The 23,429-nt window shown below is 41.7% G+C and overlaps 1 protein-coding gene across 6 annotated transcripts in view; it reads left to right on the top strand.

The window, feature by feature from the left end:
- The window catches only part of Ncoa2 (nuclear receptor coactivator 2), a 221,667-nt gene that overhangs the window by 62,395 nt on the left and 135,843 nt on the right, over window positions 1–23,429 (top strand). For all 6 annotated transcript variants that reach the window (XM_057790277.1, XM_057790276.1, XM_057790271.1 and 3 more), the window contains exon 2: window positions 21,808–21,864. The gene's annotated coding sequence lies outside the window, so the exon portion shown is untranslated. The remainder of the gene's footprint in view (window positions 1–21,807; window positions 21,865–23,429) is intronic.

The following is a 23,429-nucleotide window of genomic DNA, read 5'->3' as shown; positions in this document are numbered from 1 at the left end:
GTGTCTCAGGTATGCTAATTAGTCAGGCGGTCTCATCTGAAACCAAGGAAGGTATAATAGTGCTAAGTTGTCCAACTTGCCATACCAGTTTTACAGTGTTTTTGTTTTGCTCCAAGTAGATGAAAGGTTTATTTAAGTGTGGCCACACTGGTACTGCATTCCTGGTGATCTTGGAGGGTTAATGACAATCTTTGTCATAGAAATCAGGAAATGTGGGTTGAGCCTCTAGGATGCACAGGGAGAGTCCATCAGCATGGTCCTTCCTTCCCTAAGTACTGGGGTTTGTTGGAGGTACCTGGGACATGCAGCTTCCACACGCTTTCATCTGGCTGTCATCTGCCTGTCTGTCATCTGCCTTTCGATCCATCCTTCTATCTTTCAATCTGTCCATCTATCCTACCTATTTTTATCTTCATCTTGTTTTTTTAAACTTGCTTAGCACAACAATGTTTGGTTAAATTGACCACTGGATGACTGCTTTCTCTAGCAAGACTAAGACTCGTTTTGGAAATCCAGGTAAGCTGTTATTCATAGTAAGCAATTTGTTTCCATTGGATTGTTTGCTTGATTGTGAAGATAGTCACGTTGAGAGACCATAGGCTGCTTTTTTGAACTGGTTGGCTTTTAGCTGAGTTAACTTTATTCGTCATTGCTGTGATTTATGCAACTGTTTTTTTTGTTTGTTTGTTTGTTTGTTTGTTTTAAAACAATGTAGGATGGATCAAAGAGTTGCTTACAGTGGGGTCTGTGAGATACGTTCGGTAGATCAGCTTTGGATTTTAGCAAACTCCCAAGTGTTGTTGAATAGTATCTTCATGGATTCTGGTTAGTACCAGTTCTGTAAAAATGCCTGAACTTCTCAGAACTGTGCCATGTAGGTGAGCATGTAGGAGTGGTGACACACTGCTGTTTTGTTTTCTGTTACAAGGTATTCTTAATTCATTTCAGATAGATTCCTTAGTAATACCATTATTGAAGATGTTACTGAATACAGAGCATCAGAGTGGTTCATGTAAAGACCGTCGATGGACTAGATGCAGGCTAGATGGGTCAGTTTCCTGGAGCAGGCTTCAAGACTGTGTGCCACCTTGTTACAGGAGTGGAAACCTTTGAAATTTGGCAGGGACTTCAGCAAAGACAGTGTGGAGTGGGCTAGTCACTGTTGAGTTACTGACTGCCCCATCTAGAGCCTTGGAGAAACCCAGTAAGATGTTTGTTAAAACCACTGGTGTGCTGGGATCGTTCATTTAAGGACATTCCTGCTTCTGTGAGTTAGTGTTAGGGGACTTGTGTTGATAATCTGCAGTGGTCGGCCTGTGAAGGGTAAATGCTACTCACCTTTTTATCCACATTGGACAGTTGGGGAGCTGAGAGCTTGAGTCAGCAGGTGAGCTTTTTAGCACATTGCTTCCACAGGCTTTGAGTCTGGGACTAGTGATCGTCATGATTCTTGTTTTTTGTTTTTTTTTTTTTTTTTGAGACAGGGTTTCTCTGTAGCTTTGGAGCCTGTCCTGGAACTCCCTTTGTAGACCAGGCTGGCCTCGAACTCACAGAGATCCGCCTGCCTCTGCCTCCCAAGTGCTGGGATTAAAGGCGTGCGCCACCACCGCCCGGCCGTCATGATTCTTTATACGTAACTAACACAAGAGATTAAGTTTATTATATTAAGAAAAGTTAGCTAGGTATGATGGTATATGCCCTGAATCCCAACTTTTGGGAGGCAGAGGCAGGTAGATGCCTGTGAGTATCAGGCCAGCTAGGCTTACACAATAAAACCCTGCCTCACATAGGTAATAAGTAAATAAATTTTAAAAATCGAAAACTTGTCAGTTTTTCTCATGAAGTTTTCATATTGCATATTTAATGAAAGAAGCATCCTCCAATTTAAGGTCTTATCAAAACCCTAGGGGAAGGAGATGCAGAGGCAGAAAAAATCATTTTTCCCGGCTTTATTTATGGATTATTATTTTTTGTTGTTGTTATTGCTGTTTTGAACTACCAGCAGGAAAGTGGCTGTGTCCTGTTGATGTGTACGTGGGAAACTGTAGGAAGGGGGCCGGTTCTGCATCTAGGTGTGTATAGACTCAGTTTGTGCTGTAAGTAGTAGCTAATTACCTTGAAGAGAATGCATGGAGCTGTATGTAGGTAGAAACAACTGAAAAGAAGTGACATTAAGAACTAGGAGTTTCGGTGGAAGTCTGTTAAACCCTAACTGGGTTTGGCTTGTCTTGCCAGTTGCAGGGAGGTGGGGAGTAGCCTGGGCTGGTTTCCTGGTGGCTCCATCTGAACTCCCTGTTGCTAGAATGGTAGGCGTGTTCCAATGAGAGCAGTCAGCTGCTGCTTACTGTGGTGGAAATGACCTCAATTTATGAAATGGTGAGGCAGCAGGAACTGAGCCTTGGCCAGAAAGACAGATGCAGCGGCCACCCATGTCATCTAAGGGGGGGGGGGGTGGGCAGAGTCAATTAGCAGTTATTAAACGATTGATAAAATGAAGGGGAGACTGCCTTTTATTAAGGTATTATCAAAACAGTACTTACAAAGATCACTCTAGTATAAATTGATTTCATTTTTTTGGAAATCACCGTGGTTTGGTAATCAAAGCCTTTACAGTTGATCTCTCTTGGCCCAGGAATACTTCGGTGCAAAGTTTTCCAACACAAGATGAGGCAGGTCCGTGGAACTGTAGAAGTGTTTAGGTAACCAGGGCCATAGTCTCCAGCAGCAAGCAGTACTTAGAGAACATAGTGAGTACTGAGAGGCATGGAGAAGAGCTTGGCTCTGCCAGACACCACAGAACATCTGAAAAAGCCAGGGAGCGAAACATTATGTAAAATAGTGCTTCATGCTTGAGGACAGTGGACATTTTACTTTTCTCCATTTTCTATAATGGCTGTTTGTTTGTTTTATAATCTTTAAAATTGAAAAAAAAAAAAACCAAAAAGACAAAAACCAACCACGCTTAAAAAACAGTGTGACCTAAGGGAGACCTGGCCAGACCTGGGACCCCAGGAAGTGAAGGTTGCAGGAAGAGCAGTGTGATCTGGGGGGGAGGAAGAAAGAGGGCGGTTTCTGATGCACATCCTGTGGGAGGAGATCACTAACGCAGCACTTCTGTGTCTCTGCACCCAGTGCTTGATAAGTTCGTAGAAAGAGTGGGTGCATGAAGGAATGCTGCACAAACTGGCCATTTCTATCCACTTGGCGGCGATAGCATGTTTGATGTTTGAGGTGGATGGAATGGTGACTAGGAGTGTTGCATCCTGAGAATATGTATCCCTTGAGTGTACATGCCAGTCAGACTCCTTGTTGCTGACGGAGCACTCTGGAGAGGGAGAGGACATGGAGCTTGTCAGAGTGAATCTGGGGTGGCTGTGGCATGGCTAGGCTTAGGGCTCAAAACTCCAGCATATCCCTCCCCCTGGAGACTGACAGTTTAATGCATCACGTGGAATAGTTGTATGCACATATGGTTATTACTTTTTGAATATTGACCTCTTTTAATTTATTTTACTCCCCTTCAAGTTAAAGTTAGGTCATTATGTCAAATGACAAAAATTTAGAGGTAGTTTAAGTCATGCTTTTTTGGGTGGGATGCTTTACATTGGGTCATATGCTGTCCCTGTTGTTTGTAGAGACGGTGACACCGCCACTACCACAGGATGGAGCAGTAAGAACTTTACGTGTCAGATGTTTATTTAAGGACTTAAATCATACTCCCTCACTGCTCTTTCACTCTGTTAGCAGTAATCTGTTTGAAGTCGACTATTTTTTATTTTTCCCACTCCTGATAATTCTGCTTTTTAATTGTGAAATTGGTTCATCCAACACTGATGCATTCTTACCGTCGCTTCACTTGCTCTCTGAATTGTATGCCCCTGAATTTTTCATGATATTCTCCCCTATTTTTAACTTTTTTCCCTGAACTTGTGTGTGGGACACACACACACTTAAGGCAGTACATGACTACGAAGCTCCCCTCCCACCTCACTCTTAGTTTAAACAAAACTCAATGACTCAATGAAACTAGTCTTATTTGTTCCACAGCAGCTCCCATTTTTAGCTACTGCGATACTAAAGGACACCACATTTTCTTACCATTTCCTTTGTGCCCATGACCTTTAGAGAGTAATTTTGATCACTGAGGAGTGTATCAGGTTTCCAGTACAGGGCTCTGTGCTCCCTGGACTCTGTTTACTGACTAACTATTAAGATTGCAGCACGCTCCCAGGGTGTTTGGAGCAGCCTGAGTAGTTTCTGTGTGAGCTTCATCTGAGTCAGGAGTTGGCAGTCTGGCCTCCACATAATAATGGGATACCTCCGTCAAGGTGGCACCCAAAAAGTCTCCTGCCCGTCCAGCCTAACTCACATACAGCAAAAGGCCACTTGGACTCTGTCAAGCCTAGGATCATCTTGAGTCTCATTGACCCTGTGGTCCTAGGGGTTGCAGCAGGGACTTAGACATGCTAAACAGCCATTCTGCCCCAGTCATATCTTGCCCCCGCAGACACCTGAAAAATCAATTTCGTGGAATATTTCTGAAGGTCCTCAGCATTTTACTTTTCCGACTATTGGAGTAGAAGTTGATTCATCCTTGTAACTGTAACAGTTACTGTAATTGGTATCATTTACCACCCATTCAATGTAACTGAGACACTTGTGTGGATGTTTCATGTACACTTCCTTATTTATTCTTTTCACAGTTCCAGTTACAGATAAAGTACCTCAGGCCAAGCCAGATGAATTGGCTTAGTCAGGACCACACATGCAGCAGGTAGCTGTGGTTTGTCGGGTCCCAAAACCTGTGTGAATTTTAGGTAAGTTTAAGAGTGAGGGTCCTGGAAGAAGAGCTGTTTATTTTTTTTTTTTTTGGTTTTTCGAGACAGGGTTTCTCTGTAGCTTTGGAGCCTGTCCTGGAACTCCCTTTGTAGACCAGGCTGGCCTCGAACTCACAGAGATCCGCCTGCCTCTGCCTCCCGAGTGCTGGGAAGAAGAGCTGTTTTAAAAGCACATGTTGGTGTTACTAATTTAGGGCAAACCCTGCTCCTCCCTCCCTCCCTCCCTCCCTCCCTCCCTCCCTCCCTCCCTCCCTCCCTCCCTTCCTCCTCATTTTTTAAAAAATATTTTGTTTTGAGACAGGTTTCTCTATGTAGCTCTGGCTACTCTAGAATTTCTTTGTAGACCAGGTTGGCCTTTAACTCACAGAGATCCTCCTGCCTCTGTCTTCTGAGTGCTAGGATTTTAGGTGATAGCACTGCTATCTTGGTTCACAACATTTACTGTGCCTTGTGCATTTCACAATGACTGCTGTTTGTTTAAGCATCAGTAAATCTTTATAATAGGAATGATTCCTGAGAATTTTGCTTCTCAGTGCTGGGATAGAAACTAGGTCCTTGCATGCTAGGTGAGCAAGCACGCCACCGCTGAGCGGCACCTGCAGCCCTAGGAATGAGTTCTGTTAACAGTGTGGACAAGTCCAGAGGACTTAGAGCTGCTTCAGAACCATGAGCTCAGACCGCGACAGTCCCCAAAGTATTGGCAGCATTGCTAGTGCTGAATTTAGGGGATTGGTGAAGAAGTAGCTTCTTAGCATTTAACCAAAAAAAGTTAAAAACCAAAAATCCTCAAAACTTTATTATGTAACTTAGGGAAATGTTTCTTGGAATCAAATTAATGAGGTATATCCTAGCTGAGAAAGATTTCATTCATTCTTGATAAAAGAGTCAAATATTTTCAAGTTTTCAGGAACCAATGCTATTGGTACATTGCTGTAAGCTAGTGCTGGGAAGGTTAGGGAAAGCTGAGACAGGAGAATTAGAAACCCAGACTGAGTTTATACATACATACTCCTCATATGTGATACATCTTCTTTGTCTTAAATACATATGTCTTACATGTGAACCTTTTATCTTCACCAATCACACATATTTTCCTTGTACTATATGCTAATCACAGTGTGTGTGTGAGTGTGTGTGTGTCTGTGTTTGTTGAGAGGTGAACCCAGATTTCATACATGCAAACCAAGTGGGTTGTACCTCAGCTCTCTTTTTCTCTTATTATATTGGCAATATGCAATTGTATATCCTGTGGGGGACAAAGTGACATGGCCCACTGATGCAATACAGAATTGTTAAGTCAATTGTTAAGTCTAAATGATGAAAGTAGCCATTACCTCAGAATCTTGTCTGCTTTATGGTAAGAACACAAAATTTACTCTTGACAGTTTTGAAATTTTCAGCACATGGTTACTAGCTATATCTATCTTGCTGTGCAGTTCTTCAAAAAGAGCCAACCCATAAGACATTTTCCTGGGGCTGGAGAGATGGCTCAGAGGTTAAGAGCACTTTTCAAAGGTTCTGAGTTCAATTCCCAGCAACCACATGGTGGCTCACAACCATCTGTAATGAGGTCTGGTGCCCTCTTCTGGCCTGCAGGCATACACGCAGACAGAATACTGCATACTTAATAAATAAATAAATATATATATATTTAAAAAAAAAAAAAAGACATTTTCCTCCTAGCTGGGGCTTGGTACTCTATGACCATCATCTCCCCATTCCCCAAATCCTTGACTTTGGTAACCACTGTTCACTAGGAGTCCTGTGGCCCATTGTTTCTGATCCTATATATAGGTGAAACCTTTTCTGTAGTTCGCTTATTTCCCTTAGGACAGTTCATTCCAGATTACATCGATGTCGTCACAAATGACAGATTTTTATGGCAGAGTGCACGCTATTGCATACATACGCCATGTTGCTTTTTATCTACTTGGTTGATTCTATAAGCCAGCACTGGGATTCGTGCTGCAATGAATGCTGCAGTGGGGAAACAGCGCTCTCTCTCTCTCTCTCTCTCTCTCTCTCTCTCTCTCTCTCTCTCTCTCTCTCTCTCTCTCTCTGTCTAGAATTTTTTTTTCAAGCCCTCTCAGTTTTTACGTGGGGCGCCCATTTGTTGTATGTAGTCCGCTTGTTTGTCCCGGCTGCCCAGAATCGAAATAACCACACAGAAACCATATTAATTAAATCACTGCTTGGTCCATTAGCTCTAGCTTCTTATTGGCTAACTCTTATATTAATTTAACCCATTTCTATTAATTTGTATATTGCCATATGGTAGTGGCTTACCGGCAAAGATTCTAACCTGTGTCTGTCTCAGGTGAAGGAGACATGGCATCTCCAAAAATACTTTTATTTTATGTGCATGAGTGTTTTTTCTTCATGTATGCCTGTCATACATCATTCCCTAGGACTGGAGTTATGGGCGATTATGAGCCACGCTGTGGGTGCTGGGAACTGAACCTGGTTCCTCTAGAAGAGCAGCCCATGCTCTTAACCACTGAGCCATCTCTCCATCTTCTGTGAATCTCTCTTGAAAAATTGATTCCAAATCTCATGACAAATAACTAGAATTGGGATTTGGGTTCTGGAAGGTAGTTTCTTGAGTGATCTGAAAACCAAACCAGACTGCTTTTCTTGTGGGTTGACAGGTGCTGTTTGAGATTGGGTTGGAAAGGTGTTTAGCTTCTTTTAGTTGTACTTTATAGTTTCACGGGACACACCCAGGACCTGGTAAAAATGTGTGCCTTTAAAATAGCTCAATAAACAACCTGGAGCCCTGTAAACCATGTTTAGTCCCCTAACAATCTATCGAGATTTCTTTTTAACCTCAGGCACTTTGATTTGGGGAGAGTACTAGGCTCTTATGTACATACGTGTTGCGTTTACCAAGGGTAGGCACGTCCTCGAAGCCTTGTGTGAAGGTGTTGTCATGCCTGTGGGGGACTGTGGGAAGCATGTGTACTGCTAACTGGAACGGTGCTTTCTTAGGATCTTTCGACAAGTTACAATATGTGTTTTACTGGTTTGGAGCAGCATAACGTTTAACCCCAGTAGCACAGTGCTTCATGAGCCAGGGTGGGGCCCAAAGTACAGTCCCAGGTCCTGCTCATTTCTCTTGTAGTCTTGGCTTTAACTGGATGCTCTCCCAGCTGCCAGCTGTGTGGCCTGGGTGAACACACTGGGCTTTGGTTGAGGCTTGTGGCAGGAATGTGGGTTCACCCTGGAGGGTTGCAACATCACTTCTCATGTAGATATCACACTTTTTCTTGGCCTCCTATGATTTGGTTTTAGATTATTTGTCTTGTGGTTTGGGTTTGTGAGTATGTGCTCTTGGCTTTCTCTTCCTTTATTCCTTTCTCCCCTCTTCAGTGGCATGAAAGAAGGAAGTACTCTCAAGATGGCTTTGTGCTTGCTTCAGACTCCCTCATATAGAGAGACCTGAGCTAACCAGATACGTAAAACCATTAGTTCAACTCACCTTCCCAGTGGTTCTCATGTTATCTTGGCATTTAATGTAATTTCGTGTGGACAGTGAGGAATGTGCCCACAATGACACCATCCGGACACCCCACTTTTGGTGCTAGTGTGTTCTCTTTCTTCTGGCTAAGAGATCTCTGCTCGTTTTTTTCTGTAAGTGCTTTTACTGGGAACCAAACTCAAAAGTTGGAATTTGTCTTTGCTTTTGCAGCATCTTTTCCCTGGGAGGTGCTGGGTGCCGGCTTGGTGCACCGACAGGGTGAGTCAGACATGGAAGAGGCTGTGCAAAAGTGTATGAAGAGCCCTCCTGTTACTGCAAGGCAGTCAGGAATTGGAGATTTGTAGACTTACTCCTTGATTTATTTCTCTGGTTGATAGAACATGAAGTTTGGGTAGTTTCACCTTTTCAATTTGAACTTCCAAAGATGTAGTTTGTTCTTCCTCAGCAAATTTAGACTTGCATTATTCCCAAACTAGTACTTCTCCATAGCACTTTAAATGAGTTTTCTTTCCTATGCTTCTATACCCTATATTTCAACTGTGCAAATTCTTGGAAAAAATCTCAGGTTGTAGAGGTGACTGCAGTCAGGGCATGGCACTGTTTTTAGGAAGGCACTGGCCTTTGAGCCCTAGGAAATGATTCTGCTTTCAAAAGTTAAAAGGGTAAGTTGGCTCCATGGTTCAGAGTGCTTACTGCTCCTGCATAAAAGAGGGCCGAGTTTGCAGCACCGGCCAGGCAGGTCAGAACTGCCCTCTTCTGACATCTTTGGGCTCATGTGTGAATGTGGCACGCGCGCGCACACACACACACACACACACTACATGTTTGTTTTTTTAAGTTGAAAGGCATCCCATTAATTACACTGCTAAGAAAGGTAGCATTACCCTCCTCCTTTGGTTTTTTGAGACAAGCTTTCTCTGTGTATCCCTGGCTGTGGAACTCACTTTGGCCTTGAAATTAGGGATCCTCTTGTCTCTGACTTCCCAGAAAGGTGTGAGCCACCAGACCCAGTAAAGGCAGCATTTTTTACATTTTAATTATTTTTTTGAAAGCAACTGAAGTATTAATGAGAAACAATTTCAGACTGTTTCCCATTTTACTTTTTTTTTTTTTTTTATAAAATTACAATACTACTCCTATTAGCTCAGGCTTCTTATTAACTAACTCTTATATCTTAAATTAACCCATTTCTATTATTTTTTTATTGACATGAAGTTGTGGCCTACTGGTAACCTTCTGTTCAGTGTCTGTCTTCTTCGGCAGCTGCATGGCATCTCTCTGACTCCACCTACTCTCTCACTGTATCTCTTCCAGCCTGGCTATACTCTGCGCTGCTATAGGCTGAGAGGGGAATCCCACATCAGGCTTCTTCCCTAGTAATCTGCAGATTTCTGGGAGTGAGTCCAGTTGTGGAATGGTAGATAGTTCAAGAACATGGCCTGCCAGTCTTTCTCGTTTGACAGGTGCACATAATCACATGACCAGGCTGATGACAGGTGCATGCAATTCACCATGGCTAGGCTGCACACAGCTCAGCTGTGCTCTCCCCACATGGAGCCCAAGATGTAGCACACAGGAGCAACTTTCACCTTCCTCAGGAGAGCCCCATTTGACTTTTGCATTGTGTAGTGAATACTGGTGGGTGCCATGTTTAAAGAATGTTCTAGAACCCTCAGGGCAGTTTTCCTTGAAGTGAGCTGACAGTAAAGAAATGTTTCAGAGTGTATGTTTGTTTCAGTTTAACAATTTACAGAGTTAGTCTTATTTTTCTCATCAATACCTTTTGGGATGTCATGGATTTTGGGTAGTTTTATCATTTTGTTGTGATTTTTCAAAAGATACTTACGTTACCACTGTCTCAAGTAGCTTTGCATTTATTACTTGCAGAGTATTGACTGGTGTGGGAAGTCCTTCTGTCTATCTTTTGCTTCTATAGGTTAATGAATAAAGCTGTTTCAGCCAGTGGCTTAGTAGAATAGAACTAGTCAGGGAAAAATAAACTGAATGATGGGAGAAAGAAGGCAGAATCAAAGAGAAGCCATGTAGCCCCACCAGAGACAGATGCTGGATGGAACTTTATCTGGTAAGCCACAGCCAAGTGGCGATGTACAGATTGATAGAATGGGTTAGTTTAGGACATAAGAGTTAGCCAGTCAGACAAGCAGTGATTTAAATAATATACTTTCTGTGTGATTATTTCAGGAGTCTGAGTGGCTGGGAAACAAACAATCAGCCTCCCCCAATAGGTGACTTTGTAGAAATTTTCCTTCATGTCAGGAAATGGGAGAACTGTAGGTTGGTGACACATGCTATTCTCTATGGTGTCTTTCCTGGATTGGTTTTGTGCCAGTGGAGCTTCTTGTTCGTTTCCTGGCTGCCCAGACCCAAATAATCACACAGAAACTATATTAATTACAACACTGTTTGGCCAATAGCTTAGGCTTATTTTAGCTAGCTCTTATATCTTAAATTAACCCATTTCTATTATCTGTGTTTCGCCACAAGACTGTAGCTTACTGGACAAGGTCCTGGCATCGTCTCCTTCGGCAGCTACATGGTGTCTCTGACTCTGCCTACTCTCACTATATGTCTTCCAGCCCGGCTGTATTCTGCTCTACTATAGGCCAAAACAGTTTTATTCATTAACAAATTAAAGCAACAAAGGACATCCTGCATCATCTTCTCTTTTCTGTGTAAGATTTTAAAATATATGTTGGTTTAGCTTAGTAGCCCCCAGAATTAAATGTCTCTGCAGTAAAAAAATTCAAAGAGAACACAATAATATGCATAATCCAGACTCTGTATATTCCATCTTTATGTGGCTTGTTTTTATTTACTCCTTTAATCTTTGAATGTCTGTCTAAAGACTTTATTTTTTAAATCTATTTTTTTTTAAAAAAAAGCTGTCTATACATTTTTCTTTCTTTCTCAAGCCTACATACATTTTTAAAAAATATACTGTAAACTGTTCAGACGTTTATTTTCGTTTGAATTTTCCTCGTTGCATATTGTAATCACCTTCTGACTGGGAACACCTAAATTTTAAGTGCTAAGTGGGCATGGCTAGAAACAGGTCAGCAACCCTTTCTGTTGACTCTATACAGTTCAACATGGTGGAGCTATGTTCACTGCCTCTGTAAGCCACGCTCACCAGCTCAGCTCCAGGGGAGCAGTGGGTCTGTGTTGCCTGTAAGCAGTTTCTAACACGCTGCTCTCAGACGCCATTTAAGTGCAGGACCTCCAAAGGAGCCAGAGTCCGTGCTACTAGCATGAACCAGGAACCTTCCCTTAAAGAAGCTGTGCAGTTTTTGCTGTTAATGCTGAGTCCGGAAGCCTTCTCTTAAAGAAATCATGCCTCTACTTATCTCTAGCAAACAAGGGCCCACCTGAGAAAATGCTGCTACCAAAAAGACATGCTTAACTCTGTTTTTTTTCTGTCTACATTCCTTCCTATGGTCTGTCAGGTTTTATGTGGATGTAGTTGCCCCACATCGGGTGCCATCAATAAACAGAAACTATATTAATTATAACACTGTTTGGCCAATATCTTAGGCCTATTTTTAGTTAGCTCTTAAATCTTAAATTAACCCATTTCTATTTATCTGTGTTTTGCCATGAGGTTGTGACTTACCGGGTAAGGTGCTGGCATCTGTTTCCTTTCACAGCTATATGGCATCTCTTTGACTCCACCTACCTTCACGCTATATCTCTTCCAGCCTATATTTTGCCCTGATACAAGCCAAAGCAGCTTTATTCATTAACCAATAAAAGTAACACATATACAGAAGGACATCACACGTCATTTTTGTGTATGCTGTGCTTTGTGTTAAAATAGGACTTGCTGTGTATCTCTGGAGAACAGTGTTGCTATTGAAATGTACTTTGTATCTCAGATGTTTATGGTCTGTTGGCAGAATCACCTTAATTCCAAAATGGATATGATGGGAGAAGGTGGGAGACTGCTGTGTGTAGGTGTTTAAGTGCTAGGAATTTCCTTGAATGTCTGGAATCTTCTAGCCAATACAGACTGATTCTGTTTTCCTAAACGTTTTTTTTTTTTTGTGTCTTTAGAAACAAATATATACCTGTGGATGCTGGCTCCTTGTCCATACACAGCACCATGGAAGCTTAGTGTGGGCCTCCCCGTTACTTTCTGTGCTAATGTTGGCTAAGTGTACATGCTTCTCGTGAACTGAGTGTCCTCGGATTGTTTAGCAGCGGATCTAGCAACAAGAGCTATTTCAATGTATTGTCATTCCTGTCAGTACTTGTGCCCCTCGTTGCAATCATGAGAGAAATTTTAGTGCTTTATTTGTGGTTGTTCTTGACAGCATTGGCTACCAAGGTTTCAGGTGAGCCCAAAATAAGCATGTTGTGTTAAAGTGATATGCTTTTAAATATAGTTATGTGCAGGTTTAGAAAGTAAGTATAATCATTTTGATATTTATTTATGGGAGGGGTGGATGGTCTCACTACACAGTCCAAGCTGGCCTTGATCACCTGTCTCCTTAGTGCTGGATTAAAGGTATATGCCACCACCTTGGCCAGTTTCATTTGTTATTTAGGAAATAATGGTCTTTTTAAAATGTGAGAAAGTGTTTTGTAAGATGCTTTTAAAAAGGACTTTAGAATGACATTTGGTATTTTAAGAAACCGAATTATGAAATGCTATATTAAACTGAAATTCTAATGTGCATTGTTACTTTAAAAACACCCAAATTCACTGACAAGACATCGGTTATTGGTGAATCTTGGTGAATACAGCAAAATCCCCCAAAATTCATTAATTATTAACATGTTTTAACTTAGTAACTCAATTGAAATTTCCTATGTCAGGATTCTCGACATAAAGGCCTAAAACTATGTTATTTTTAGGAAATTTAAGGTGCACACTCAGGTGGATCCTGTGAGCTTGAGGTCCACAGAATAGTTTCTGGACAGTTGGGGCTGTTACACAGAGAAACCCTGTCTTGAAACAGCAACAACATAACCGAAAAACAAACGAAAAGCTACAGCATTGCAGCCCTAAGAAACAATATATCCAAGCAATTATTTTTCTAGTAATTTTTTGTGAGCACCAAGCTAAGAGTCAAAAGATCTAAATTCTAGACTTTTGTTGGTTGAGTTTTTTTCGGTGTTTGAATGGTTGCATGATGACATCCCAGACACCTTCACTTCCCTCACTTAATGTTTTCCCTCACTGTCCGTCCTGCTCTTTTTCTCATGGTCCTGTGTCTTCTACTTTATATCATGTTTATACTGTGGCTGAGTGGCTTTAGTCATATCCAAGGGCATCATAGCATCTTCCTTCTGGCATTTTCTGGGGATAATTACAGGTTTATCACACCTCACAGAGCTGCAAGCTGCAATGAGAAAGTAAGAGAAAGGCTATAAGGTGTTTAGTATAAGATTAGAGAAATAATTTTACCTTTTAATCAAACAAATGAAGTGTATACCTTAAATGTATTGTGAAAGGACTGTTGTTACATGAACCCATGGGAGGCTGTTAAGGTTCTCGGGTTTTAGATGTAAAATGCGAATGAATACTTACTGACACAGAACAGATTAGACGCCACCTTGTGCCATTCTGCCCAGGAAAGATGGGACCAACCACCCCTTGCCCTGTCTAGACCACCCCAGAGAGAGAGGGGTGGGAGGGATTGAAGGAGTGAGATGAGACCCCTCTCTTAGCAGTCACTTAAACAGACAAGACCACACCCTAGGTTTGCTGCCCCAAAAGTCATTAGCAAAATGGATCCAAATACTACAACTGTGAAGGGTTTTGTTTGTTTGTTTTAAAGTGAGATAGGAGTTTGAAGACCCTGGTGTTCTTTTGTCATTGATAAACCCGAGGCCTGGAGATGCTAAGTGCTGTCCTCAGAGTATTACTGGGTGTCTGGCCCTTTGAGAAGAGAGGGGTCTTGGTTCTCAGAGGCCCCCAGTTTTGTGTTTTTAGACTCCTGAGGCACCTCTTCTAGGTGGTGATGCTTTCATGGTTTTAATTTTGACTGTGTGTGTGTGTGTGTATGTGTGTGTGTGTGTGTGTTCGTGTGCATACTTGTGCTACAGCACACAAGTTGAAGTCATGGACAACTAGAGGGAGTGAATTCTCTCTACCTTGTAGGTCCCAGGGATCAAACTCAGCAGCTCCAGGTATTGCTTTCTACTGCTGAAGGTTACTGTTCTCAAGCTCAGGTTTTGACTTTTATAGTATTTTGAACAAAATATTAATAAGCTAATACTTAAGAAAAATTTTTCTTTTGTATTATATATTTTGTTGTTGTTGTTGTTGATTTTTCGAGACAAGGTTTCTCCGTAGTTTTTGGTTCCTGTCCTGGAACTAGCTCTTGTAGACCAGGCTGGCCTCGAACTCACGGAGATCTGCTGTATTATGTTTTATAAAGGAAATTGACATAGCACCAAGTATTGAAATTAGAAGAGGCAGCTCACCAGTCTGAGCAACATAAGACCCCTTCTCTTTGGCAGGCAGGCAGGGTAGGTGGTGAGAAAAGAGAAAAAGAGCAAGTATAATCTTTCCCCTTGAGAATATAGTTGCCTGATGACTGTTTTGTTCTTTCACAACATGGGATCAAGCAATTTTCTTATGTCTAAAAATACGTTGTAGAATATTGACCCTTCTTTGTGTTCCCTTGACATCATTCGACATTTGAGGAAAGAAAGCTACAAATAGGAAAAAGTGTGAATAATTTTAGAACCTAGAGAATAACATTATGAAAGGTTACATTGTCTGTGCCTTAATAAAAGAAGTGGTTGAAACTATTTTAGTCCAAGGAATAGTGTGTTTGTTTAAACTGTAGCATGCCTAGACAGAAGTAAACCCACTAGAGCGGCAGCTCATGGCTGACCTTGTTTTCCCATTCTGGGCCCCAAAGTCGCAGCTGCAGTAAAGCAGAGAATTCTCTTAGCCCGTTTGTAATGTATCTTAAAAGGGTCTCGCAGCTAATACTCAGTGAGGAAAAAATAAAAAGGATTAGTTCTGCATGCCATGGATTTATAGTCTGAAATAGAAACCGAAACATTTTACTATATAGTATAGTTAACTAAAAGCATGGGTAATTCTGCACACTATATGTGACCTTTTATGGGAGTTTGATTCCATCTTCTCATGAAGGAACTCATTCCTTCTCATGAAGGAACTCAGACTATTTGATCAAATTTGGTTGATTTTTTTGATTATGTTCCTTGTTATTAGCTATTTTTGTGAGGGTGAAAAATATACAGGAAGACATTATGATCACACTTTGAATTTAAGTATGGGAAGACATACTTCAAATACATTTCAGGTGTTCTGAATGTGTGTGTGTGTGTGCGCGTGTGTGTGCACGTGCGCATGTGGGTGCCTGTGTGTGTACACGCGTGTGCCTGCAGAGATCAGAAAGGTGTTATATATCCAGAGTTGGAGTTATAGGTGGTTGTAAAACACCTGATGAGGATGCTGGGAATTGAACTCAGGTCCTCTGTGAAAAACAGTATGCACTTTTAAACTGCTGAGTCATCTCTCCAACTCCAGTTGTAAAAATCCATGGAGGGTCTCAGACTTATAGTAGTTGCATGGATGGTGTTTAGTGCTGAACACCGCGCTGACTTTGACTTAAGATCTTCGCAAGGCTGCTACCAGGTGGTGTGATTGGTTTGTGATAATTGGCAGGCAACAAGTCGTAGCCCAAATAGCCATGGTCAGAAGCAAGAACATCAGGTAGTACACATTAAACTCTGAGGTGTGGGAGGTCAGTTGTGGTGTTTGTCCGCATATTTCTGGAGTCTGCCACTGTAAATACACAACAGGTAAATGATCCCCAGTCAGCGTGGGCCTTTCTTGTGTTTGATATCATTCCGGCTGGCTTCTCTCTGATCTTGTGTTGTAATATGAGCAGCGGGGCTGCGTCTCTGGCACCCGGCCGCCCACATGGCTAGCTTATTCCCCGAAATAATTACACAGAAACTGTATTCTTTTAATCACTGCCTGGCCCATTAGTTCCGGCCTCTTATTGGCTAGCTCTTACATATTGATCTAACCCATTTCTAATATTCTGTGTAGTACCACGAGTTGGCTTACCAGGAAAGATCTTAACCTGCGTCTGTCTGGAGTGGGAGAATCATGGCGACCCCCTTACTCGGCTTCTTTCTCCCAGCATTCTGTCTGTTTACTCCACCCACCTAAGGGTTGGCCTATCAAATGGGTCTAGGCAGTTTCTTTATTAATTAACCAATGAAAGCAACAGATTAGAAAGAGATCACTCCCACATCAATCTTGAGAAATGGTTTTGATTTTTTTTCTTGCTTTAAAGCCCTTACTGTATTACTATATATACAAGCTGTTAGTTTTTATTCTGTTACGTGTATTTTTATTCTGTCTCATGATTCTGTGTTAGGAGTTGGACAGCCTGGCTCAGCAGTTCCATATATTGTACATGATCTCCATGCTTCACTGCCTTGGACATACTCAACCAAGTGCTGCCGGAGCCATAGGTAGCTCAGGACGTTGAGGCCAAGGATATAAGGGTCTGAGGCGGATGCCTGAGGACTACACGCAGGCATCAACATCTCAGTGATGTTGCCCATCTTGCAAGGTGATTCTTAGAAACCCCCACCATAAATTTATTTTTATTGTACTTTATAGCTAATTTTGCTATTGAGTGGTATCTCACTTCCTAAGACCATTGAAAAGATTTGTTTTCTGCAGAAGTCAAAGTATGGGACTCCACCAAAACCCATCCTGGGTATCTTAGGTCATTGTGTGCATTCTGCAGCCCAGACATCTCTGGTTTAGAGAAGGAACTGAGCAATTCCAGGTTACTTCTGGCACTTTTTTCTCCATTAGGTTTCAGAATTGTCTCACTTTCTTTTTCAGTCCCGTCTCCAGTGTCTGACGAAGTCAGGCCCTCGTCACTTCTGTTTTCCTTCCAGCATGGTGTTATTTTCTGTTCTCTTTGCTTTTGTTGACACAAGCAATTGAGTGGTCTTGTTAGAGGGCTACTTTGCAATTCCTTGTGAGGTAGTTGCTGGCAGCTGTGTGAGGCTGGGCATCATAAAGCATCTTTCTAATGTTCAGCTGGGTTTTCTGAGGAGTAAGAAGTGAGGGAGAGATGGGGGCAGCAGGAAGGCCTTTTGTCCTCTCATTTTAGTGTGAGTAAGTCACTTAATGTTTCCGATGCACAGTTTATTGGCACTAATAGGCATCTGTCTGTGACAAGCATTTGCAATAATTCGTGTAAAAGTTACCGCAGAGCCATTGGCATCTGCTCCTCAGCAAAATGTCGCGCCTGTTTCTTTATGTCTGGATAGTAAAGTGCCATTTGCTTTACCTGACTCAATTGAAGGTCTAGTAATCAGTCATCGTAATCATTGCTGCAGTGAGCAGAGATGTGTCATCTTGTGTCACTGATTTATTTTCCTTTGGACATAACACATAAGATTGGTGTGACGTGGATGAGCCCAGAGGACATTATGTTATGTAGAGTAAGTCAGACACAGAAGGACAAATACCATATGTTCTCACTTATGTGTGGTAATTTAAAACTTGATCTCATTGACCTGGAGATTAGAATAGTGGTTCCTGGAAGAGACAGCTAGTGGTTACTATGGGTGGGGGAATAAGCTCTACCTTTCTATAGCACTCGAGGAATGCTGTGGTTGGTCGTTCCTGTAGATTTTAAAACAACTTGTAAAGAAGATTTATTCCCAATACAAACTAATGATAAATGTTTGAGTGCTGGGGTTCCTAGTGGCCCTGCTCTCAGGTATTACTGTTGTATTCTCACACCGAGGTGCCTTACCGCTCTCCATAGGTTTGCACTTTGTGTTGTTAGATGTTTTGTCTATTAATTCTAGATCCCAAACTGTCGTGCCTTTTTACAAGCAGTACGTTAAGATACGGTGTTTAGGATTTATTGTTCCTGGACTCATAAAATGTCTTTTATTCAGGATGAGTAGAGAAATGTTACCCATAGGACAGCACGAGAAACTGGAATCCAAAGCTTCAAATCCAGACCAGGTTTTGTTGGGGAGGCGCCAAGAGAAAGGAAAGGGATAGTCAACCTTTTCACCCGCTGTCCTCCTTGTTCGTGCGTGCGTGCGTGCGTGCGTGCGTGCGTGCGTGTGTGTGTGTGTGTGTGTGTGTGTAGCTTCCATTTATTATATTAAGATGATATGTGGTGACAGTGACATCATTTGACAGAGAGATCTTTGATAGACAGGTGTTTTCTGCTTGTTAAGGGTGTGTTAGGAGTTAAAGATTGTCCCTGGCGTGTATGGAGAAATCATAGGTTTGAATGTTAACTTTTGATCCAATTTCTTTGCTACTTCTTTGTCCAAAGATATCCTATATTTTAGGTAGTTTCAAAGTATGTTACAGGCTTGTCTACCTTAAAAGGAAGGGTTAAGGGTTCATTTATCTTTTAGTGTGATTGATTTCATCAACAATAATTAGGAAATAAAAATAAAACTAGGAGAAAGAGATTGTCCACATGACTGATCTAAAGACAGTAAACATAACTGTTTTTGTGGAGCCTGGTGTGGTTATCCATGTGGCATGTTCTAGTGATGGTGGGAAGCAAGCCTGAGCCTTGTGAATAGGGTTCAGAGTGCTTTAAATCCCAAGATCGCCTCAAGGATGGCTGCTGCCTTTCCCTGTCCTCAGAGAACTCCCATGTAGACAGGAAGATAATGATAGTGGTCATTTGCACCTGCTGGGCTCAGATCCTTATTTCTGTTTCATTCGTCTTGTCTGTCTTTCTCTGTTTAAACTGTTGTTTTTTAAAGGGACCAGTACTTTCTATTATCAAATCAGGTAGGGGCCGGGCGGTGGTGGCGCACGCCTTTAATCCCAGCACTCGGGAGGCAGAGGCAGGCTGATCTCTGTGAGTTCGAGACCAGCCTGGTCTACAAGAGCTAGTTCCAGGACAGGCTCCAAAACCACAGAGAAACCCTGTCTCGAAAAACCAAAAAAACAAAACAAAACAAAACAAAACAAAAAATCTCAAATCAGGTAGGGACTCAAGCCTTGGAATGGAACAATGTGCATCTCGTCATGCATGCCTCGCCCCGACCTGCTGGCCTTCCACCTTTTAGCTACTTTGTTTGCGCTTATTTTCCAGTGTTGGTGTTTTTCTGGGTTTAGCACCAAGCTTATAACTGTCCTTTCTTTGTATGCTTTGCTCAGAAGATCTTAACCACTTCTAATTTAGGTTTTCAGATAAGTCATTGAATTTAGTATCGATAGTCCTCTTCTAAACATTCAACAAGTATGAGATGAACTTTTGTGTACTAAGCAAGAATATCGAGCTTTCCTGACATAATGTGTACCTGTAGTCCAGGCACCTCAGGAGGCTGAGGCAGGAGATGATAAACAAGGTAGAGCCCAGCAGAGGCAGTTGTCTCAAGAGTGGGAGTCTATCACCCCACCCCCACCCCCTGTGCTAGGCGAACGGTTCCTAGTCCTGTGTATGTAAGTCTTATGATGCAGCATTGATTCACTAAAATCTTTACTACTCTATATTTTAGGATATATTTGTGATATATATGTGCGTGTGTGTGTGTGTGTGTGTAGTTTTCTTGAAGATGACCCTATGATTTGAAGCACACTAAGTTAAAAATCTGGCTTTATTTTACGTGGTAGGTTTTGTGTTTTTAATCTCAATAGAAAAAATTAAGCGACCACACATCATAGACTGTGGGCATATAGTTGTGTTTGACTGAAGCTGTTAAAGAATTTTTTTTTTAATGTTCTTTTAGTCTTTTTTTTTTTTACTTTTTTTTAATTAATTAATTTATTTAATTATTAAAGATTTCTGCTTGCTGTTAAAGAATTTCAAGTGTCCTTCTGCAGCTTATTCTGTCCCTGTGTGTCTTCAGTGTTTACCAGCCTCCCTGCCTGTCTTGGTGACTGGAGTGGTGATAGCTTGACAGGGGCCAGTCTAAGATCCTTGGTGGGAACATGCAGGGTGGCAGTTGCCTGGCTCCCTTTGGCCAGTCAGTCACTGATGTCTTCATAATAGCCAGTGTTGGCTTTTCTAGTGTATGTCAGAAATGTCGGAAGTTGACTCAGGTGGCCCAGCACCTTTTTCACACATGGCACTACTCCGCTGAATAGGAAGTGGCTTCCTTTGGCTGGTGGCAGCTTTGATCGAGAAAATTACATGGCATAGGTCTCAGGAAAACACATTAATGCCAGTCTGTTCACAGTGTGGAGACCATGGGCTTTTGCTGTTCTTATTAGTGTGGCATCAGAAATCACAGGAAAACAGTTTTCAGGGACTCAAATCGCTGCCTTCTTGTTAGGTTAGCAAAAAGTAATAGAATTATCAAAGCAGTGACCTTCTATGAACACCCCGCAGGTATGGCGGCCACGTACCATGCTATATAATGAGTTCTGCAGCTGGACCTTGCTCCCAAGGCGTGCCTCGGGAACAGCATGGGCTAAAGCGCTGCCTTATGGGTGTACAGATGGAACTGGAAACACAGGTGATGCTGTACCCTGTGCTCACCCAATGAGATTCCAGTAGTGCTGCCGATGGTTCCTTTTGACACAGAAATAAAGTCTGGTCTTTTTTTTCTCTTTCTCTTTAGGTGTATTAATTGCCCTTTGGTCAGTATTACAGTTGTCACTCCATTCTCTTCCGCAGCTAAATTTGCTTCCTCTAGATTTGTTTATAATCACTTATCAACAAAATAAAAGACGATACTGTTCCTCATCTATCTCTCAGCCCGCAATTAGGTTAATAGGCTGGAGAGATGGTGCTGGCACCTGAACTCCAGGCCACTACAAAGCAGCAGGTGCTCCTAACTGTAGGGATGTCTCTCCAGCCTGTTAACCTAATTGCTTAGAAGAAGCAAAACAATTGTCACCCACCATTATGGTTGGGTCTGTGCGTATACATGGAGTATACCCTTTACTCCAATAGACTTTTCTTCAGATAGCAAATTGTTCCGTCATTTTTACTACATAGGTGTTTTTATTTTTGTAATTTTTACTATCAAAGGTTCTGTGCTGGAAAACTCTTAAGCATGACACATTAGTTATTATGTGAATTTTATTTGTTTAATCAGAGAACACACACCGCAGCATGTTATAGTGTACAGGCCCTGTGCTGGTCCTAGAAGTCCAGAGTGGCCATGGGTATCCCGTACCACCTATGCTGCGGCTGTTCATCTTCAACCTGGTGGAGAGAGCTGGCCATTGGATAGCAGTTGAAATGTAGCTGTGAGAACTCAAACTCTTGTAGCTGCCTTGTCATTCACAGTACAATGTACCTTGTATATTTTGTCCTGTGCTACGCAAGTATAAGTGATGCCGAGGTCATTCTGCCTCTTGGCCTGCTATGCAGTTCAGTGTAGGGCTGACTAGTGAATGTTGCTTGTGCACTGGGAGTGATGAACAAGTATTAGCTATGTATTGATTGTGAACATTTTACCTGCTGACAAGCTCAGCGAGATTCTGTCTTCACTAATGTTTGTTTGTTCATATTTCAGATTCCACTCGGATTTGGCTTCAGATGAACAGATCTTCTGCACTGTGTACAGGCACAGGTGAGCCTTTTATGTTGTACAGGCACAAGCATTGAGTCTTTTATGTTGTGATGAAAAATTAAGTATTTAAAATTATCTGATATATTAGAAAAGTAATAAGTAAATAAGATGGATATAAATGAAAAGAGAACAGAACATACCTATTTTCCTGGATGTTTCTGCTGTGAAAGTTCGTTATGAATGTCTTAAAATGACATTTGAAGGTGAAACACCATGTGTTTGTTGTTGCTCAGTTTCTATTTGGAAAGAGTCTTAAGTGTACTTGCTAGACAAGTTGATTAGTTCATTAAATTTTTTCAGAGCCTGGAAAAAATATTTTCGCTTATTTTTATGTAAAATATTGTTTGCTGTCATTAAACTGGCATAATGTAGAAGAAAAGAAAAATTGCTGCCGGGTGGTGGTGGTGCACGCCTTTAATCCCAGCACTTGGGAGGCAGAGGCAGGTGAATCTCTGTGAGTTTGAGACCAGCCTGTTCTACAAGAGCTAGTTCCAGGACAGGCTCCAAAGCCACAGAGAAACCCTGTCTCGAAAAACCAAAAAAAAAAAAAAAAATTGCTATAGATTTTGGCAGCAATTGTCAGTGTTAGTGGATAGTTGGGTGCTGTGAAGTCCTGTGCTTGGCCTTTTTTGTTAGTGACTCTTATTACACATTCATACTATATGTTGATGATACTTATTAAGCCTTGATACTCCCTTTACATCTTCATTTCTAAACCCCCTCTCCCTGAGAACTTAGGATTCTTTAACACGGGGGCTGGGTCTGTTTGATGCTGCGTCCTCAGTCCTTAGAACACTGCTGCTTTATAGTTAGGGCTGCATGAAGGTATCTAAAGTGCACTTAGATTCAGTCTGTAAGTACAAACAAAATAATCTGCACGGTGTGCATAAGGCTCTTAAATGCTATGAAAGGTTAGCCTGTTTAAGGACAAGGCCTCTGATTCACCCTTCCTCTGTTAGTGCTCTGTGGTTCTTATGGTGAAATATACACTTTCCTGTTATTGGTTGGCATTCAGCCTTCAGTGGTGGCGAATTTGCCTCATTACTTGGCTTGGAGGTCTGATTAGACATTAGTCTTCTTGAAGCCTGCGATTAAAAAATATAAAATGGTTGCATTTCAACAAAGGGATGAGCACTTGGGGTTTGACTAAACAACCCAACACACAGGCATGCACTTGGACCACTCTCTGCACTAACACCACCCAGGCACAGGTCGGAATTGACGGCTTAGTGTTCTAGAATGTTTTTCCAAAACACCAAGAAGTGCATCTATTCTGTGAGTTTATTCTGAACTAGAATTACGTCATTGTAATGACCTGTGTCTACCAGGCTTCTTCTATTGACACCTCCTTGAGTATATGTGAAGCTCAAGCTACCTTGAGCTGCTTACAACACGTAGATTAAAAGAGAAATAAAGCATTTTTTCATACAATTATCCATAAGACTAAGTGTATCTTTACAATTTATTTAGGTGTGATTATTTGGCATTAGCTATAACTGCTTCCATTTCCATTTTTGTCACTATCTTGAGACCCTGTATTCCAAGGAAATCAAAGAAGTTATTAA

The sequence above is a fragment of the Chionomys nivalis genome, chromosome 16, assembly GCF_950005125.1.
Source record: "Chionomys nivalis chromosome 16, mChiNiv1.1, whole genome shotgun sequence".
Taxonomy (NCBI): domain Eukaryota; kingdom Metazoa; phylum Chordata; class Mammalia; order Rodentia; family Cricetidae; genus Chionomys; species Chionomys nivalis.
This window is presented reverse-complemented; position numbering and strand designations above follow the sequence as displayed.